This window comes from Phalacrocorax aristotelis, unplaced genomic scaffold, assembly GCF_949628215.1.
Source record: "Phalacrocorax aristotelis unplaced genomic scaffold, bGulAri2.1 scaffold_249, whole genome shotgun sequence".
In the NCBI taxonomy this organism is placed as follows: domain Eukaryota; kingdom Metazoa; phylum Chordata; class Aves; order Suliformes; family Phalacrocoracidae; genus Phalacrocorax; species Phalacrocorax aristotelis.
Window position 1 is genome coordinate 19,036 of NW_027441309.1, and position 20,301 is coordinate 39,336.

Consider the following 20,301-nt stretch of genomic DNA (forward strand, 5'->3'; position numbering starts at 1 on the left):
GGAACTGGGATGTACTGGTAGGGAACTGGGATGTACTGTGAGGGAACTGGGACGTACTGTGAGGACACTGGGATGTACTGGTATGTACTGGGAGGGAAGTGTTATGTACTGAGGGGAACTGGGACGTACTGGGATGTACAGGGAGGGAACTGTGAAGTACTGGGATGTACTGGGAGTGAACTGGGAGGGAACTGGTATGTAGTAGGATGTACTGGGTGGGAACTGGGATGTACTGGGAGGGGATTGGGACGGACTGGGAGGGAACTGGGATGTACTGGGAGGAAACTGGAATGTCCCAGTTGACACCCACTTCCCTCCCAATGCCTCCCAGTATATCCCAGTTTCCTCCCAGTATATCCCAGTTTCCTCCCAGTACATCCCAGTAAATCCCAGCTCGCTGCCAGTACATGCCAATACATCGCTGTACATTCCAGTTCTGTTCCTGTACATCCCAATACATCCCCGTTCCATGCCAGTACATCCCAGTTTCCTACCAGTTCATCCCCGTACATCCCAATTCCCTCCCGGTTCACTACCACTTCTTTCCCAGTGCCTCCCAATACATCCCAGTTCCGTCCCATTACATCCCAGTACATCCCAGTTCCCTCCCAGTACGTCCCAGGTCCCTCCCAGTACATCCCAGGTCCCTCCCAGTACTGGGAGGGAACTGGGATGTACTGGGAGGCACTACAATGTGCGGGGATGCCCTGGGATGTACCGTGGAGGAACTAGGATGTACAGGCTTGTACTGGGTTGTACCGGGTGGAACTGGCAGGGATTTGAAATGTCCTAGGATCTACTAGGATGTACTGGGAGGTAACTGTTATGTAGTGGGAGTGAACTGGGAGGGAACTGGGATGTACTGGGAGGGAACTGGGACGTACCGTGAGGACACTGGGATGTACTGGTATGTACTGGGAGGGAAGTGTTATGTACTGAGGGGAACTGGGACGTACTGGGATGTACTGGGAGGGAACTGTGAAGTACTGGGATGTACTGGGAGTGAACTGGGAGGGAACTGGTATGTAGTAGGATGTACTGGGTGGGAACTGGGATGTACCAGGATGTACTGGGATGTACTGGGAGGGAACTGGTATGTACTGGGAGGGAACTGGGATGTACTGGGATGTAGTGGGAGGGAACTGGGAGGGAACTGGGATGTAGTGGGAGGGAACTGGTATGTACTGGGAGGGAACTGGGATGTACTGGGACATACTGGCAGGGAACTGGGATGTACTGGGAGGGGATTGGGACGGACTGGGAGGGAACTGGGATGTACTGGGCTGCACTGGTAGGGAACTGGGATGTACTGGGAGGAAACTGGAATGTCCCAGTTGACACCCACTTCCCTCCCAATGCCTCCCAGTATATCCCAGTTTCCTCCCAGTATATCCCAGTTTCCTCCCAGTACATCCCAGTAAATCCCAGCTCGCTGCCAGTACATGCCAATACATCGCTGTACATTCCAGTTCTGTTCCTGTACATCCCAATACATCCCCGTTCCATGCCAGTACATCCCAGTTCCCTACCAGTTCATCCCCGTACATCCCAATTCCCTCCCGGTTCACTACCACTTCTTTCCCAGTGCCTCCCAATACATCCCAGTTCCGTCCCATTACATCCCAGTTCCGTCCCATTACATCCCAGTACATCCCAGTTCCCTCCCAGTACATCCCAGTTCCCTCCCAGTACTGGGAGGGAACTGGGATGTACTGGGAGGCACTACAATGTGCGGGGATGCCCTGGGATGTACTGTGGAGGAACTAGGATGTACAGGCTTGTACTGGGTTGTACCGGGTGGAACTGGCAGGGATTTGGGATGTACCAGGATCTACTGGGATGTTCTGGGATGTACTGGGAGGTAACTGTTATGTACTGGGAGTGAACTGGGAGGGAACTGGGACGTACTGTGAGGGAACTGGGATGTACTGTGAGGGAACTGGGACGTACTGTGAGGACACTGGGATGTACTGTTATGTACTGGGAGGGAAGTGTTATGTACTGAGGGGAACTGGTGCGTACTGGGATGTACTGGGATGGAACTGTGAAGTACTGGGATGTACTGGGAGTGAACTGGGAGGGAACTGGTATGTAGTAGGATGTACTGGGTGGGAACTGGGATGTACCAGGATGTACTGGTATGTACTGGGAGGGAACTGGTATGTACTGGGAGGGAACTGGGATGTAGTGGGAGGGAACTGGGAGGGAACTGGGATGTACTGGGAGGGAACTGGTATGTACTGGGAGGGAACTGGGATGTACTGGGACATACTGGCAGGGAACTGGGATGTACTGGGAGGGGATTGGGATTTACTGGGAGGGAACTTGGATGTATTGGGAGGGAAGTGTTATGTACCAAGGGGGAACTGGGACGTACTGGGATGTAGTGGGAGTGAACTGTGAAGTACTGGGATGTACTGTGAGGGAACTGGGATGTACTGGGAGGGAACTTTAAAGTACTGGGATGTACTTAGAGGAAACTGGGAGGCAACTGGCATGTACTGGGATGTACTGGAATGGAACTGGGAGTGAACTGTGTGTGAACTGGGAGGGAACTGGGATGTACTGTGAGGGAACTGGGATGTACTGGGATGTACTGGGAGGGACTGGGAGGGATCTGGGATGTACTGGGCTGCACTGGTAGGGAACTGGGATGTACTGGGAGGAAACTGGAATGTCCCAGTTGACACCCACTTCCCTCCCAGTGCCTCCCAGTATATCCCAGTTTCCTCCCAGTACATCCCAGTAAATCCCAGTTTGCTCCCAGTACATCCCAGTACATCGCAGTACATTCCAGTTCCGTTCCTGTACATCCCAATACATCCCCATTCCATGCCAGTACATCCCAGTTCCCTACCAGTTCATCCCCGTACATCCCAATTCCCACCCGGTTCACTACCACTTCTTTCCCAGTGCCTCCCAATACATCCCAGTTCCGTCCCATTACATCCCAGCACATCCCAGTTCCCTCCCAGTACATCCCAGGTCCCTCCCAGTACATCCCAGGTCCCTCCCAGTACTGGGAGGGAACTGAGATGTACTGGGAGGCACTACAATGTGCGGGGATGCCCTGGGATGTACTGTGGAGGAACTAGGATGTACAGGCTTGTACTGGGTTGTACCAGGTGGAACTGGCAGGGATTTGGGATGTACCAGGATCTACTGGGATGTACTGGGAGGTAACTGTTATGTACTGGGAAGGAACAGGGAGGGAACTGGGATGTACTGGTAGGGAACTGGGATGTACTGTGAGGGAACTGGGACGTACTGTGAGGACACTGGGATGTACTGGTATGTACTGGGAGGGAAGTGTTATGTACTGAGGGGAACTGGGACGTACTGGGATGTACTGGGAGGGAACTATGAAGTACTGGGATGTACTGGGAGTGAACTGGGAGGGAACTGGTATGTAGTAGGATGTACTGGGTGGGAACTGGGATGTACCGGGAGGGAACTGGTATGTACTGGGAGGGAACTGGTATGTACTGGGAGGGAACTGGGATGTACTGGGATGTAGTGGGAGGGAACTGGGAGGAAACTGGGATGTACTGGGAGGGAACTGGTATGTACTGGGAGGGAACTGGGATGTACTGGGACATACTGGCAGGGAACTGGGATGTACTGGGAGGGGATTGGGACGGACTGGGAGGGAACTGGGATGTACTGGGCTGCACTGGTAGGGAACTGGGATGTACTGGGAGGAAACTGGAATGTCCCAGTTGACACCCACTTCCCTCCCAATGCCTCCCAGTATATCCCAGTTTCCTCCCAGTATATCCCAGTTTCCTCCCAGTACATCCCAGTAAATCCCAGCTCGCTGCCAGTACATGCCAATACATCGCTGTACATTCCAGTTCTGTTCCTGTACATCCCAATACATCCCCGTTCCATGCCAGTACATCCCAGTTTCCTACCAGTTCATCCCCGTACATCCCAATTCCCTCCCGGTTCACTACCACTTCTTTCCCAGTGCCTCCCAATACATCCCAGTTCCGTCCCATTACATCCCAGTACATCCCAGTTCCCTCCCAGTACATCTCAGGTCCCTCCCAGTACATCCCAGTTCCCTCCCAGTACTGGGAGGGAACTGGGATGTACTGGGAGGCACTACAATGTGCGGGGATGCCCTGGGATGTACCGTGGAGGAACTAGGATGTACAGGCTTGTACTGGGTTGTACCGGGTGGAACTGGCAGGGATTTGAAATGTCCTAGGATCTACTAGGATGTACTGGGATGTACTGGGAGGTAACTGTTGTGTACTGGGAGTGAACTGGGAGAGAACTGGGATGTACTGGGAGGGAACTGGGATGTACTGTGAGGACACTGGGATGTACTGGTATGTACTGGGAGGGAAGTGTTATGTACTGAGGGGAACTGGGACGTACTGGGACGTGCTGGGAGGGAAGTATGAAGTATTGGGATGTACTTAGAGGGAACTGGGATGTACTGGGAGGGAACTATGAAGTATTGGGATGTACTTAGAGGGAACTGGGATGTACTGGGAGGGAACTGGGAGGGAACTGGGAGGGAACTGTGAAGTACTGGGATGTACTGGGAGGGAACTGGTATGTACTGGGAGGGAACTGGGATGTACTGGGTGGAAAGTGTTGGGAATTGGGATTTACTGGGAGGGAACTGGGATGGACTGGGAGGGAACTGGGATGTAGTGGGACATACTGGGAGGGAACTGGGATGTACTGGGGTGTACTGGGAGGGAACTGTTATGTACCGAGGGGGAACTGGGATGTACTGGGAGTGAACTGTGAAGTACTGGGATGTACTTAGAGGGAAGTGGGAGGGAACTTGGATGTAGTGGGAGGGAACTGGGGTTTACTTGGAGGAAAGTGGCATGTACTGGGATGTACTGGAATGGAACTGGGAGTGAACTGTGTGTGAACTGTGAGGGAACTGGGATGTACTGTGAGGGAACTGGGAGGGAACTGGGATGTACTGGGACGGACTGGGAGGGAACTGGGATGTACTGGGAGGGATCTGGGATGTACTGGGCTGCACTGGTAGGGAGCTGGGATGTACTGGGAGGAAACTGGAATGTCCCAGTTGACACCCACTTCCCTCCCAGTGCCTCCCAGTATATCCCAGTTTCCTCCCAGTACATCCCAGTAAATCCCAGTTTGCTCCCAGTACATCCCAGTACATCGCAGTACATTCCAGTTCCGTTCCTGTACATCCCAATACATCCCCGTTCCATGCCAGTACATCCCAGTTCCCTACCAGTTCATCCCCGTACATCCCAATTCCCTCCCGGTTCACTACCACTTCTTTCCCAGTTCCGTCCCATTACATCCCAGTTCCGTCCCATTACATCCCAGCACATCCCAGTTCCCTCCCAGTACATCCCAGGTCCCTCCCAGTACATCCCAGGTCCCTCCCAGTACTGGGAGGGAACTGGGATGTACTGGGAGGCACTACAATGTGCGGGGATGCCCTGGGATGTACCGTGGAGGAACTAGGATGTACAGGCTTGTACTGGGTTGTACCGGGTGGAACTGGCAGGGATTTGGGATGTACCAGGATCTACTGGGATGTACTGGGAGGTAACTGTTATGTACTGGGAAGGAACAGGGAGGGAACTGGGATGTACTGGGAGGGAACTGGGACGTACTGTGAGGACACTGGGATGTACTGGTATGTACTGGGAGGGAAGTGTTATGTACTGAGGGGAACTGGGACGTACTGCGATGTACTGGGAGGGAACTGTGAAGTACTGGGATGTACTGGGAGTGAACTGGGAGGGAACTGGTATGTAGTAGGATGTACTGGGTGGGAACTGGGATGTACCGGGAGGGAACTGGTATGTACTTGGAGGGAACTGGTATGTACTGGGAGGGAACTGGGATGTACTGGGATGTAGTGGGAGGGAACTGGGAGGGAACTGGGATGTACTGGGAGGGAACTAGTATGTACTGGGAGGGAACTGGGATGTACTGGGAGGGGATTGGGACGGACTGGGAGGGAACTGGGATGTACTGGGCTGCACTGGTAGGGAACTGGGATGTACTGGGAGGAAACTGGAATGTCCCAGTTGACACCCACTTCCCTCCCAATGCCTCCCAGTATATCCCAGTTTCCTCCCAGTATATCCCAGTTTCCTCCCAGTACATCCCAGTAAATCCCAGCTCGCTGCCAGTACATCCCAGTACATTGCTGTACATTCCAGTTCTGTTCCTGTACATCCCAATACATCCCCGTTCCATGCCAGTACATCCCAGTTTCCTACCAGTTCATCCCCGTACATCCCAATTCCCTCCCGGTTCACTACCACTTCTTTCCCAGTGCCTCCCAATACATCCCAGTTCCGTCCCATTACATCCCAGTACATCCCAGTTCCCTCCCAGTACGTCCCAGGTCCCTCCCAGTACATCCCAGGTCCCTCCCAGTACTGGGAGGGAACTGGGATGTACTGGGAGGCACTACAATGTGCGGGGATGCCCTGGGATGTACCGTGGAGGAACTAGGATGTACAGGCTTGTACTGGGTTGTACCGGGTGGAACTGGCAGGGATTTGGGATGTACCAGGATCTACTGGGATGTACTGGGAGGTACTGGGAGGTAACTGTTGTGTACTGGGAGTGAACTGGGAGGGACATGGGATGTACTGGAAGGCACTACAATGTGCGGGGATGCACAGGGATGTACTGTGGAGGAACTAGGATGTACAGGCTTGTACTGGGTTGTACCGGGTGGAACTGGCAGGGATTTGAAATGTCCTAGTATCTACTAGGATGTACTGGGAGGTAACTGTTATGTACTGGGAAGGAACAGGGAGGGAACTGGGATGTACTGGTAGGGAACTGGGATGTACTGGGAGGGTACTGGGACGTACTGTGAGGACACTGGGATGTACTGGTATGTACTGGGAGGGAAGTGTTATGTACTGAGGGGAACTGGGACGTACTGGGATGTACTGGGAGGGAACTGTGAAGTACTGGGATGTACTGGGAGTGAACTGGGAGGGAACTGGTATGTAGTAGGATGTACTGGGTGGGAACTGGGATGTACCAGGATGTACTGGGAGGGAACTGGTATGTACTGGGAGGGAACTGGGATGTACTGGGACATACTGGCAGGGAACTGGGATGTACTGGGAGGGGATTGGGACGGACTGGGAGGGAACTGGGATGTACTGGGAGGGATCTGGGATGTACTGGGCTGCACTGGTAGGGAACTGGGATGTACTGGGAGGAAACTGGAATGTCCCAGTTGACACCCACTTCCCTCCCAGTGCCTCCCAGTATATCCCAGTTTCCTCCCAGTACATCCCAGTAAATCCCAGTTTGCTCCCAGTACATCCCAGTACATCGCAGTACATTCCAGTTCCGTTCCTGTACATCCCAATACATCCCCATTCCATGCCAGTACATCTCAGTTCCCTACCAGTTCATCCCCGTACATCCCAATTCCCTCCCGGTTCACTACCACTTCTTTCCCAGTTCCGTCCCATTACATCCCAGTTCCGTCCCATTACATCCCAGTACATCCCAGTTCCCTCCCAGTACATCCCAGGTCCCTCCCAGTACATCCCAGGTCCCTCCCAGTACTGGGAGGGAACTGAGATGTACTGGGAGGCACTACAATGTGCGGGGATGCCCTGGGATGTACTGTGGAGGAACTAGGAAGTACAGGCTTGTACTCGGTTGTACCGGGTGGAACTGGCAGGGATTTGGGATGTACCAGGATCTACTGGGATGTACTGGGAGGTAACTGTTATGTACTGGGAAGGAACAGGGAGGGAACTGGGATGTACTGGTAGGGAACTGGGATGTACTGTGAGGGAACTGGGACGTACTGTGAGGACACTGGGATGTACTGGTATGTACTGGGAGGGAAGTGTTATGTACTGAGGGGAACTGGGACGTACTGGGATGTACTGGGAGGGAACTGTGAAGTACTGGGATGTACTGGGAGTGAACTGGGAGGGAACTGGTATGTAGTAGGATGTACTGGGTGGGAACTGGGATGTACCGGGAGGGAACTGGGATGTACTGGGAGGGAACTGGGATGTACTGGGAGGCACTACAATGTGCGGGGATGTCCTGGGATGTACCGTGGAGGAACTAGGATGTACAGGCTTGTACTGGGTTGTACCGGGTGGAACTGGCAGGGATTTGGGATGTACCAGGATCTACTGGGATGTACTGGGATGTACTGGGAGGTAACTGTTGTGTACTGGGAGTGAACTGGGAGGGACCTGGGATGTACTGGAAGGCACTACAATGTGCGGGGATGCACAGGGATGTACTGTGGAGGAACTAGGATGTACAGGCTTGTACTGGGTTGTACCGGGTGGAACTGGCAGGGATTTGGGATGTACCAGGATCTACTGGGATGTACTGGGATGTACTGGGAGGTAACTGTTATGTACTGGGAAGGAACAGGGAGGGAACTGGGATGTACTGGGAGGAAACTGGGATGTACTGTGAGGGAACTGGGACGTACTGTGAGGACACTGGGATGTACTGTTATGTACTGGGAGGGAAGTGTTATGTACTGAGGGGAACTGGGACGTACTGGGATGTACTGGGAGGGAACTGTGAAGTACTGGGATGTACTGGGAGTGAACTGGGAGGGAACTGGTATGTAGTAGGATGTACTGGGTGGGAACTGGGATGTACTGGGATGTACTGGGAGGGAACTGGTATGTACTGGGAGGGAACTGGGATTTACTGGGAGGGAACTGGGATGTACTGGGACATACTGGCAGGGAACTGGGATGTACTGGGAGGGGATTGGGACGGACTGGGAGGGAACTGGGATGTACTGGGCTGCACTGGTAGGGAACTGGGATGTACTGGTAGGGAACTGGAATGTCCCAGTTGACACCCACTTCCCTCCCAATGCCTCCCAGTATATCCCAGTTTCCTCCCAGTATATCCCAGTTTCCTCCCAGTACATCCCAGTAAATCCCAGCTCGCTGCCAGTACATGCCAATACATCGCTGTACATTCCAGTTCTGTTCCTGTACATCCCAATACATCCCCGTTCCATGCCAGTACATCCCAGTTCCCTACCAGTTCATCCCCGTACATCCCAATTCCCTCCCGGTTCACTACCACTTCTTTCCCAGTGCCTCCCAATACATCCCAGTTCCGTCCCATTACATCCCAGTTCTGTCCCATTACATCCCAGTACATCCCAGTTCCCTCCCAGTACATCCCAGGTCCCTCCCAGTACATCCCAGTTCCCTCCCAGTACTGGGAGGGAACTGGGATGTACTGGGAGGCACTACAATGTGCGGGGATGCCCTGGGATGTACTGTGGAGGAACTAGGATGTACAGGCTTGTACTGGGTTGTACCGGGTGGAACTGGCAGGGATTTGGGATGTACCAGGATCTACTGGGATGTACTGGGATGTACTGGGAGGTAACTGTTATGTACTGGGAGTGAACTGGGAGGGAACTGGGACGTACTGGTAGGGAACTGGGATGTACTGTGAGGGAACTGGGACGTACTGTGAGGACACTGGGATGTACTGTTATGTACTGGGAGGGAAGTGTTATGTACTGAGGGGAACTGGTGCGTACTGGGATGTACTGGGATGGAACTGTGAAGTACTGGGATGTACTGGGAGTGAACTGGGAGGGAACTGGTATGTAGTAGGATGTACTGGGTGGGAACTGGGATGTACCAGGATGTACTGGGATGTACTGGGAGGGAACTGGTATGTACTGGGAGGGAACTGGGATGTAGTGGGAGGGAACTGGGAGGGAACTGGGATGTACTGGGAGGGAACTGGTATGTACTGGGAGGGAACTGGGACGTACTGTGAGGACACTGGGATGTACTGTTATGTACTGGGAGGGAAGTGTTATGTACTGAGGGGAACTGGTGCGTACTGGGATGTACTGGGATGGAACTGTGAAGTACTGGGATGTACTGGGAGTGAACTGGTAGGGAACTGGTATGTAGTAGGATGTACTGGGTGGGAACTGGGATGTACCAGGATGTACTGGTATGTACTGGGAGGGAACTGGTATGTACTGGGAGGGAACTGAGATGTAGTGGGAGGGAACTGGGAGGGAACTGGGATGTACTGGGAGGGAACTGGTATGTACTGGGAGGGAACTGGGATGTACTGGGACATACTGGCAGGGAACTGGGATGTACTGGGAGGGGATTGGGATGTACTGGGAGGGAACTTGGATGTATTGGGAGGGAAGTGTTATGTACCAAGGGGGAACTGGGACGTACTGGGATGTAGTGGGAGTGAACTGTGAAGTACTGGGATGTACTGTGAGGGAACTGGGATGTACTGGGAGGGAACTTTAAAGTACTGGGATGTACTTAGAGGAAACTGGGAGGCAACTGGCATGTACTGGGATGTACTGGAATGGAACTGGGAGTGAACTGTGTGTGAACTGGGAGGGAACTGGGATGTACTGTGAGGGAACTGGGATGTACTGGGATGTACCGGGAGGGACTGGGAGGGATCTGGGATGTACTGGGTTGCACTGGTAGGGAACTGGGATGTACTGGGATGTAGTGGGAGGGAACTGGGAGGGAACTGGGATGTACTGGGAGCGAACTGGTATGTACTGGGAGGGAACTGGGATGTACTGGGACATACTGGCAGGGAACTGGGATGTACTGGGAGGGGATTGGGACGGACTGGGAGGGAACTGGGATGTACTGGGCTGCACTGGTAGGGAACTGGGATGTACTGGGAGGAAACTGGAATGTCCCAGTTGACACCCACTTCCCTCCCAATGCCTCCCAGTATATCCCAGTTTCCTCCCAGTATATCCCAGTTTCCTCCCAGTACATCCCAGTAAATCCCAGCTCGCTGCCAGTACATGCCAATACATCGCTGTACATTCCAGTTCTGTTCCTGTACATCCCAATACATCCCCGTTCCATGCCAGTACATCCCAGTTTCCTACCAGTTCATCCCCGTACATCCCAGTTCCCTCCCGGTTCACTACCACTTCTTTCCCAGTGCCTCCCAATACATCCCAGTTCCGTCCCATTACATCCCAGTACATCCCAGTTCCCTCCCAGTACGTCCCAGTTCCCTCCCAGTACATCCCAGGTCCCTCCCAGTACTGGGAGGGAACTGGGATGTACTGGGAGGCACTACAATGTGCGGGGATGCCCTGGGATGTACTGTGGAGGAACTAGGATGTACAGGCTTGTACCGGGTTGTACCGGGTGGAACTGGCAGGGATTTGGGATGTACTGGGATGTACTGGGAAGTATCTGTTATGTACTGGGAGTGAACTGGGAGGGAACTGGGATGTACTGGGACGGACTGGGATGGAACTGGGACGGACTGGGATGCACTGGTAGGGAACTGGGATGTACTGGGAGGAAACTGGAATGTCCCAGTTGACACCCACTTTCCTCCCAGTTTCCTCCCAGTATATCCCAGTTTCCTCCCAGTACATCCCAGTAAATCCCAGTTTGCTCCCAGTACATCGCAGTACATTCCAGTTCCGTTCCTGTACATCCCAATACATCCCCGTTCCATGCCAGTACATCCCCGTTTCCTACCAGTTCATCCCCGTACATCCCAATTCCCTCCCGGTTCGCTACCACTTCTTTCCCAGTGCCTCCCAATACATCCCAGTTCCGTCCCATTACATCCCAGTACATCCCAGGTCCCTCCCAGTACGTCCCAGTTCCCTCCCAGTACATCCCAGGTCCCTCCCAGTACTGGGAGGGACCTGGGATGTACTGGGAGGCACTACAGTGTGCGGGGATGCCCTGGGATGTACCGTGGAGGAACTAGGATGTACAGGCTTGTACTGGGTTGTACCGTGTGGAACTGGCAGGGATTTGGGATGTACCAGGATCTACTGGGATGTACTGGGAGGTAACTGTTATGTACTGGGAAGGAACAGGGAGGGAACTGGGATGTACTGGTAGGGAACTGGGATGTACTGGGAGGGAACTGGGACGTACTGTGAGGACACTGGGATGTACTGGTATGTACTGGGAGGGAAGTGTTATGTACTGAGGGGAACTGGGACGTACTGGGATGTACTGGGAGGGAACTGTGAAGTACTGGGATGTACTGGGAGTGAACTGTGAGGGAACTGGTATGTAGTAGGATGTACTGGGTGGGAACTGGGATGTACCAGGATGTACCGGGATGTACTGGGAGGGAACTGGTATGTACTGGGAGGGAACTGGGATGTACTGGGATGTAGTGGGAGGGAACTGGGAGGGAACTGGGATGTACTGGGAGGGAACTGGTATGTACTGGGAGGGAACTGGGATGTACTGGGACATACTGGCAGGGAACTGGGATGTACTGGGAGGGGATTGGGACGGACTGGGAGGGAAGTGGGATGTTCTGGGCTGCACTGGTAGGCAACTGGGATGTACTGGGAGGAAACTGGAATGTCCCAGTTGACACCCACTTCCCTCCCAATGCCTCCCAGTATATCCCAGTTTCCTCCCAGTATATCCCAGTTTCCTCCCAGTACATCCCAGTAAATCCCAGTTCGCTCCCAGTACATCCCAGTACATCGCAGTACATTCCAGTTCCGTTCCTGTACATCCCAATACATCCCCGTTCCATGCCAGTACATCCCAGTTTCCTACCAGTTCATCCCCGTACATCCCAATTCCCTCCCGGTTCACTACCACTTCTTTCCCAGTGCCTCCCAATACATCCCAGTTCCGTCCCATTACATCCCAGTACATCCCAGTTCCCTCCCAGTACGTCCCAGTTCCCTCCCAGTACTGGGAGGGAGCTGGGATGTATTGGGAGGCACTACAATGTGCGGGGATGTCCTGGGATGTACCGTGGAGGAACTAGGATGTACAGGCTTGTACTGGGTTGTACCGGGTGGAACTGGCAGGGATTTGGGATGTACCAGGATCTACTGGGATGTACTGGGATGTACTGGGAGGTAACTGTTGTGTACTGGGAGTGAACTGGGAGGGACCTGGGATGTACTGGAAGGCACTACAATGTGCGGGGATGCACAGGGATGTACCGTGGAGGAACTAGGATGTACAGGCTTGTACTGGGTTGTACCGGGTGGAACTGGCAGGGATTTGAAATGTCCTAGTATCTACTAGGATGTACTGGGATGTACTGGGAGGTAACTGGGAATGAACTGGGAGGGAACTGTGAAGTACTGGGATGTACTTAGAGGGAACTGGGATGTACTGGGAGGGAACTGGGATGTACTGGGAGGCACTACAATGTGCGGGGATGCCCTGGGATGTACTGTGGAGGAACTAGGATGTACAGGCTTGTACTGGGTTGTACCGGGTGGAACTGGCATGGATTTGGGATGTACCAGGATCTACTGGGATGTACTGGGAGGTAACTGTTATGTACTGGGAGTGAACTGGGAGGGAACTGGGATGTACTGGGACGGACTGGGAGGGAACTGGGACGTACTGGTAGGGAACTGAGATGTACTGGGAGGGAACTGGGACGTACTGTGAGGACACTGGGATGTACTGTTATGTACTGGGAGGGAAGTGTTATGTACAGAGGGGAACCGGTGCGTACTGGGATGTACTGGGAGGGAACTGTGAAGTACTGGGATGTACTGGGAGTGAACTGGGAGGGAACTGGTATGTAGTAGGATGTACTGGGTGGGAACTGGGATGTACCAGGATGTACTGGGATGTACTGGGAGGGAACTGGTATGTACTGGGAGGGAACTGGGATGTCCTGGGATGTAGTGGGAGGGAACTGGGAGGGAACTGGGATGTACTGGGAGGGAACTGGTATGTACTGGGAGGGAACTGGGATGTACTGGGACATACTGGCAGGGAACTGGGATGTACTGGGAGGGGATTGGGACGGACTGTGAGGGAACTGGGATTTACTGGGAGGGAACTGGTATGTACTGGGAGGGAACTGGGATGTACTGGGACATACTGGCAGGGAACTGGGACGTACTGGGAGGGGATTGGGACGGACTGGGAGGGAACTGTTATGTACTGGGAGGGAACTGGGACGTACTGTGAGGACACTGGGATGTACTGGTATGTACTGGGAGGGAAGTGTTATATACTGAGGGGAACTGGGACGTACTGGGATGTGCTGGGAGGGAACTGTGAAGTCCTGGGATGTACTTAGCAGCAACTGGGAGGGAACTGGGATGTAGTGTGATGTACTGGGAGGGAACTGGCATGTACTGGGATGTACTGGAATGGAACTGGGAGTGAACTGTGTGTGAACTGGGAGTGAACTGTGTGTGAACTGTGAGGGAACTGGGATGTACTGGGAGGGAAATGGGAGAGAACTGAGATGTACTGGAGGGAACTGGGATGTAGTGGGATATACTGGAGGGAACTGGAATGGACTAAGAGGGAACTGGGACGTACTGGGAGGGAACTAGGACGCACTGGTAGGGAACTGGGACGGAACTGGGATGTACTGGGACGTACTGGGAGGGAACTGGGACGTACTGGGAGGTAACTGTTGTGTACTGGGAGTGAACTGGGAGGGAACTGGTATGTAGTAGGATGTACTGGGAGGGAACTGGGATGTACTGGGACGGACTGGGAGGGAACTGGGACGGACTGGTAGGGAACTGGGACGGACTGGGATGCACTGGTAGGGAACTGGGATGTACTGGGAGGAAACTGGAATGTCCCAGTTGACACCCACTTCCCTCCCAGTTTCCTCCCAGTATATCCCAGTTTCCTCCCAGTACATCCCAGTAAATCCCAGTTCGCTCCCAGTACATCGCAGTACATTCCAGTTCCGTTCCTGTACATCCCAATACATCCCAGTTCCATGCCAGTACATCCCAGTTCCCTACCAGTTCATCCCCGTACATCCCAATTCCCTCCCGGTTCGCTACCACTTCTTTCCCAGTGCCTCCCAATACATCCCAGTTCTGTCCCATTACATCCCAGTACATCCCAGGTCCCTCCCAGTACATCCCAGTTCCCTCCCAGTACATCCCAGGTCCCTCCCAGTACGTCCCAGTTCCCTCCCAGTACATCCCAGGTCCCTCCCAGTACTGGGAGGGATCTGGGATGTACTGGGAGGCACTACAATGTGCGGGGATGCCCTGGGATGTACCGTGGAGGAACTAGGATGTACAGGCTTGTACTGGGTTGTACCGGGTGGAACTGGCAGGGATTTGGGATGTACCAGGATCTACTGGGATGTACTGGGATGTACTGGGAGGTAACTGTTATGTACTGGGAAGGAACTGGGAGGGAACTGGGATGTACTGGTAGGGAACTGGGATGTACTGGGAGGGAACTGGGATGTAGTGTGAGGACACTGGGATGTACTGTTATGTACTGGGAGGGAAGTGTTATGTACTGAGGGGAACTGGGACGTACTGGGATGTGCTGGGAGGGAACTGTGAAGTACTGGGATGTACTTAGAGGGAACTGGGATGTACTGGGAGGGAACTGTGAAGTACTGGGATGTACTGGGATGGAACTGGGATGGAACTGGGATGGAACTGGGAGGGAACTGGTATGTAGTAGGATGTACTGGGTGGGAACTGGGATGTACCAGGATGTACTGGGATGTACTGGGAGGGAACTGGTATGTAGTGGGAGGGAACTGGGATGTACTGGGATGTACTGGGAGGGAACTGGGATGTACTGTGAGGGAACTGGGATGTACTGGGACATACTGGCAGGGAACTGGGATGTACTGGGAGGGAATCGGGATGTAATGGGAGGGAACTGGGATGTATTGGGAGGGAAGTGTTATGTACCAAGGGGGAACTGGGATGTACTGGGATGTAGTGGGAGTGAACTGTGAAGTACTGGGATGTACTGTGAGGGAACTGGGATGTACTGGGAGGGAACTTTGAAGTACTGGGATGTACTTAGAGGAAACTGGGAGGCAACTGGCATGTACTGGGATGTACTGGAATGGAACTGGGAGTGAACTGTGTGTGAACTGGTAGGGAACTGGGATGTACTGTGAGGGAACCGGGATGTACTGGGACGGACTTGGAAGGAACTGGGACGGACTGGGAGGGATCTGGGATGTACTGGGCTGCACTGGTAGTCAACTGGGATGTACTGGGAGGGAACTGGGATGTACTGGGCGTCGCTGGGAGGGAGCTGGGATGTACTGGGATCCATACTGTGTGGCATGTTGGTCATTACTGGGACGCACTGGTCTATACGCGCGGGCTGATATCTGACCCCTCTGGCCCCACCCACCTTTGCGACAGGCCCCGCCCCCTGGCGAGGGCCTGGTGGGGTGGGGCCGTGCTCGTGTGCTCCCCAGCATCCCCAGTTAGCAACAGGTCCCACCCCCTGGTGACAGCCTGGGGGTGTTGCTGGTGCTGCCTGGCCCCACCCTCCATAGCAACAGGCCCTGCCCTTGGTGATGGCTCCAGGGGCATTGCCAGCGTCCCTTTGGACACACCCCCTTAGTGACAGGCCCCACCCCCCGGCAACGGCCCGGGGGGCGGTGCCGGCTCTCTCCCCTTAGCGACAGGCCCCACCCCCCGGCAACGGCCCGGGGGGCGGTGCCGGCTCTCTCCCCTTAGCGACAGGCCCCGCCCCCCGGCAACAGCCCGAGCCTGTGTTTGCTCCGCTCGGGGGGCTCGGTTTGGGTGTTTTCTCTCCCCCCTCCCTCCCGTGCCGGGAACTCCAGGCGGCTCTCGTACGGCTCCCGGGGCCTTCACCCCCCGGGGGGCTCGGCCCGCCCCTTTCGCGGGGCGCTGTGGGAAGGGCGGGGGCGGGGCCCGGGGGTGGAAGAGCCCCGGCTCTGGCCCTGGGCTTCTCTGGCGTCGGTGCTCCCGTGTTCCCTCGGGCGGTCGCAGCTTTGGGGCTGTCTCAGCCCCCCGGGCAGGCGTGCTCTGGCGTTTAGAGAAGCGGAGGCGTTGCCTGAGGTAAGGATTCCAGAGCTTGGCACTCTTTGGCGGCATCTGTACTAGAAAGGTCCCTTGTGGCCTGCTTTGCTTTTTTTCTCCCAGGATGCTGTTTTGGGCGCTGAGGGGGCGGTGAGACGGGTTAGTGGTATGGTGTTCTGTTTGGGGTTTGGTTTTTGCTTTGCTGTTTTTTTTCCCCTCGTGAGATCATTTTATTGTGCTGCTGCAATTCCTGTCTTTACTGAACCCGGAACCTTGGGGGTTTTCACTAGTTGTGCCGTTCACTGTTTCAGGTGTTGCCTTGGCCTCTCAACAGCCGTGGCACAACCTACAGCGATGCTGCCTCTCCAGGCCCCCGCAGGCCCCGCTTTCTTGTCCAGCCAGGCGGGAAAGCGTGGTTGTTGCAGAAACAGCTACGCCCTGCGACTCCTCCTCAGGTTGTTGGCTCGGCCCCAACAGCGTACAGGCTGCTGAGGTCACCGCCTCCGCGCGGGACGCAGGCGGCCCGGAGAGCTTTACCCCGCGCCATTTCCGTCCCCTCTGGGCAGCAGCGGAGCTGCCGCCGCTTCAGGCGGCCGCTTTCTCGAGGGCGAGGAGCTGGGATGACAACGGGCCGCTGCAGACTCTGGTCAGGGTAAGAGGCTGTTCCCTGGGGAGCCGGCGCAGGGGGAGCGGAGGTACGCACGGGCACTTGTCGGTGCCCCTGACCAGTAAAGGGAAGGTTAAATTGTTAGAGTGCAAATAAATACATATTATTTAGGGAGGAGTCGTGACTAAATTTAATCACACCTATTACTGAACAAACCAGGCAGTCATTATTCCTAATCTGTAGTTAAAAAAAATAAAGGCAGTCCTTTTTTATGCCATAAATAGAGTTGCGAGTCATTAATAGCTCAATCTAAATACAGCCGTTACTAAATCAACTGCAGGCATTAATGACTCCTGATCAGAAACAAAATAAGGAAATTTTCGAATCTAGAATGAAAATCGACCCGGAAAGCTAAATTGGGAGCGGGTAGTACTGAAATTGTAACAGGGCTGTTAGAAAGTTCAGAGGCAGCGACAGCTCCTGCTTCCAACCCAAGCAGTAAACGAAGCTTTAGGTTCTTAAATGAAGAGAAATAAAGGTGAGCTGTTAAACAGTGGCTGGGGTCAAGCGTAGCTATTAAGAAAATTTGCAGGTACGGGTGATTCCTGAGCAGAACTAACAATTCCAGAAGATTTAGATTTAAAAACTACAGAGCTAATGGAGTGCCACAACCGCCCGGATGTAACTGCAGCCGCTTTGGGGGAATGCCCCAGCCCCCCCAGCCACCGCTATTAATTACTGCCAAGGAGAGCGAAAGTGAAAGTAGAAGCAGTGCAGGTGAAGTGTGAGCAGTACGCTTTTTCCTAAGTCATCTCTTCGTGTCAGGAGAGGAAAGAAAATGGAAAGAAGATGTTTGCAGGGGGTCTGTGCTGGGTTACCTGCGCGTCTCTTCCGTGCGTCCTTGAGGAGACATTTAGCTCCTGTTGGGCGCTCGCAGGTGGAGACAGGGCGAGCTGGAGGCAGGATCGGTGCCGGCACTGATAAAGGGATGGGCAACGAGCGGAGAGAAGAGGGGGCAAGGGCTGAAAAAGGGTCACCGGTTCTGCAGGGAAGGCAGCGGGATGTGACTCGGCAACCGCTCTGACGAGCGCAGGGTCATTCGCTGCGATGAAGTCAGGGTCTGCGGCTGGCCCGGAGAGGCAGCAGAAATCCCAAACTCTTTGCAGGGGTACCGGCCAGATTAGGGCAACACCTGAACAGTAAAACCATTTAGGGGAAGCAGAGCTGGGCTGCACCGCGTGGCCAACCTCCCTCTTCTCCGTGAGTCCCAAAGGGGCAGCTCCAAGAACGTGCTGAGAATTCATCCCTTGCGCTAAAAATGAGACGCAAGTAGCACCCACCCGTGAATTTTATTTTCTCTCTCGCTCTGCGGCTCCTGCCTGCTTGTCTCTCCTCAGTGCTCACCTGCACCTGTGCTCGGATGGGGCAGCTGAGGGAAGGTGCTGCCATCTCCCCAGCCCCGGCGGACCGCCCCTCAGCTGTGTCCTCTGTCAGGGAGCGTCGTCATCTCTCCTGCCTCCCAGAGCGTGTCCTGTAGTGGCAGACGCGCGGGCTTTTCCCTGCACGCGCATACGGGAAGGGAAGGGAAGGGAAGGGAAGCACAGTGAGAGCTGGGCTTGTCAAAGAGTAATGGGGGTGGTGGGAAGCGTAGCTAGAACCGGAGAGCTACAGCGCAAAAGCGAAGCGGACGGGACACAAAAGTAAAATGGTGCACAGGAATGCTGAGGAGAGAACTCCCGCAGCACACAGGAAATCAGTGTCAGAATCTATTGTCTTCTGACTGCCAAATTAAAAATAATGGCACGCTTTGCAACGCTAAGCTCGCTCTAATCGTCTGAACTGTTTCTTTCCAACCCCCACCGCCCCCAGCACACCGCTCAGCCTCCTCAGCCTGAAATGCCTTGTTTTCCTTCTTTTTTTTTTTTTTTATGACAGGGCAACTTCTGTTCCCGAGGTGGTGCCTACGGTACAGCTATCTCTTCGAAGACAGTTTGGTTTAGGTCAGAGAATGTTGAGCCTGGACTGAATCAGCCTCTGTTTCTATTTCTGGAAATCGTCGGTCCTGTGCATCAAGCCCGGAAAAAAGGAAATATGAACCAAAGGACGTGGGGCCTGCAAGGCTAGGAAATTATTTGAGAAGAGGTTCAGTGGGGAAATGACTCTTTGTCTGTGGGGCGTCCAGGCAAGCAACCCAGCTGCTAGAAAGCGGCGCTGTCCCCAGGATGGCCTCGGCGGTCCCGTTGGAGTCGGGGCAACAAGGACAAGGCAGGGTGAAGCATCTGGCCTGCCGTGTGGAACGTGACTGTACAAAGCACGTGTGATGCACTGCAAGTTTACTTGTTTAAACTGTGAGTTAAAGAAGGTGTGCGGTTGCTTTGTAAACAGCCGACGCTCTAAAGCTACACCCATCTAATTGCTAGCTGTATTAAATCTATCGTATTGCTGTTTCTGCATTAAAAAATAAAAAAGAAAAAAACCAACACACCTATGTAAGCACTTCTAAGTACAACGGAAAACCACTGTTTAACGCGTGGCATGTGTGGGTTGTTTTTTTGGGGTGGGAGGGTGGGGTGTATGACAAAAACCTGCGAGAGACACACGCACATATGCACATGTCATGTTTAGCGCTCACCTAAACCCAAAAAAGAAAATCCACTCTTTATTTTGCAGCATTAGCATTAGCTTCCAGCGCACAGCCTGAGCGCACACCTCTGCTCTCACCGTCTGCTCCCTCTTCAACCGTGTGTGGCTGTCATCAGCTTGCACAGGCTTTGCTCGTGCAAGTTTCCGCGACAGCTTACGAGAAGGCAGGGAAACGAACCCAGCAAGACACGTAGTGCCTTCCTCTATGGGCTCCGTCCAGCCTTTGTTAAAATGAGCAGAAAAGAAATCTGCTGCTGCCTTTACCCTGACTGACTCTTAC

At 54.0% G+C, this 20,301-nt stretch overlaps 1 long non-coding RNA gene across 2 annotated transcripts; it reads left to right on the plus strand.

The window, feature by feature from the left end:
• The first annotated feature begins 16,692 nt into the window (after positions 1-16,692).
• Positions 16,693-19,505, plus strand: LOC142051336 (uncharacterized). 2 transcript variants are annotated; one of them, XR_012658421.1, is made up of 3 exons: positions 16,693-16,810; positions 17,083-17,466; positions 19,314-19,505. It is a non-coding gene; the product is annotated as an uncharacterized LOC142051336 (long non-coding RNA). The 2 variants fall into 2 exon arrangements; XR_012658420.1 differs by having other exon boundaries at positions 17,083-17,423; positions 19,314-19,503.
• The last annotated feature ends 796 nt before the right edge of the window (positions 19,506-20,301 follow it).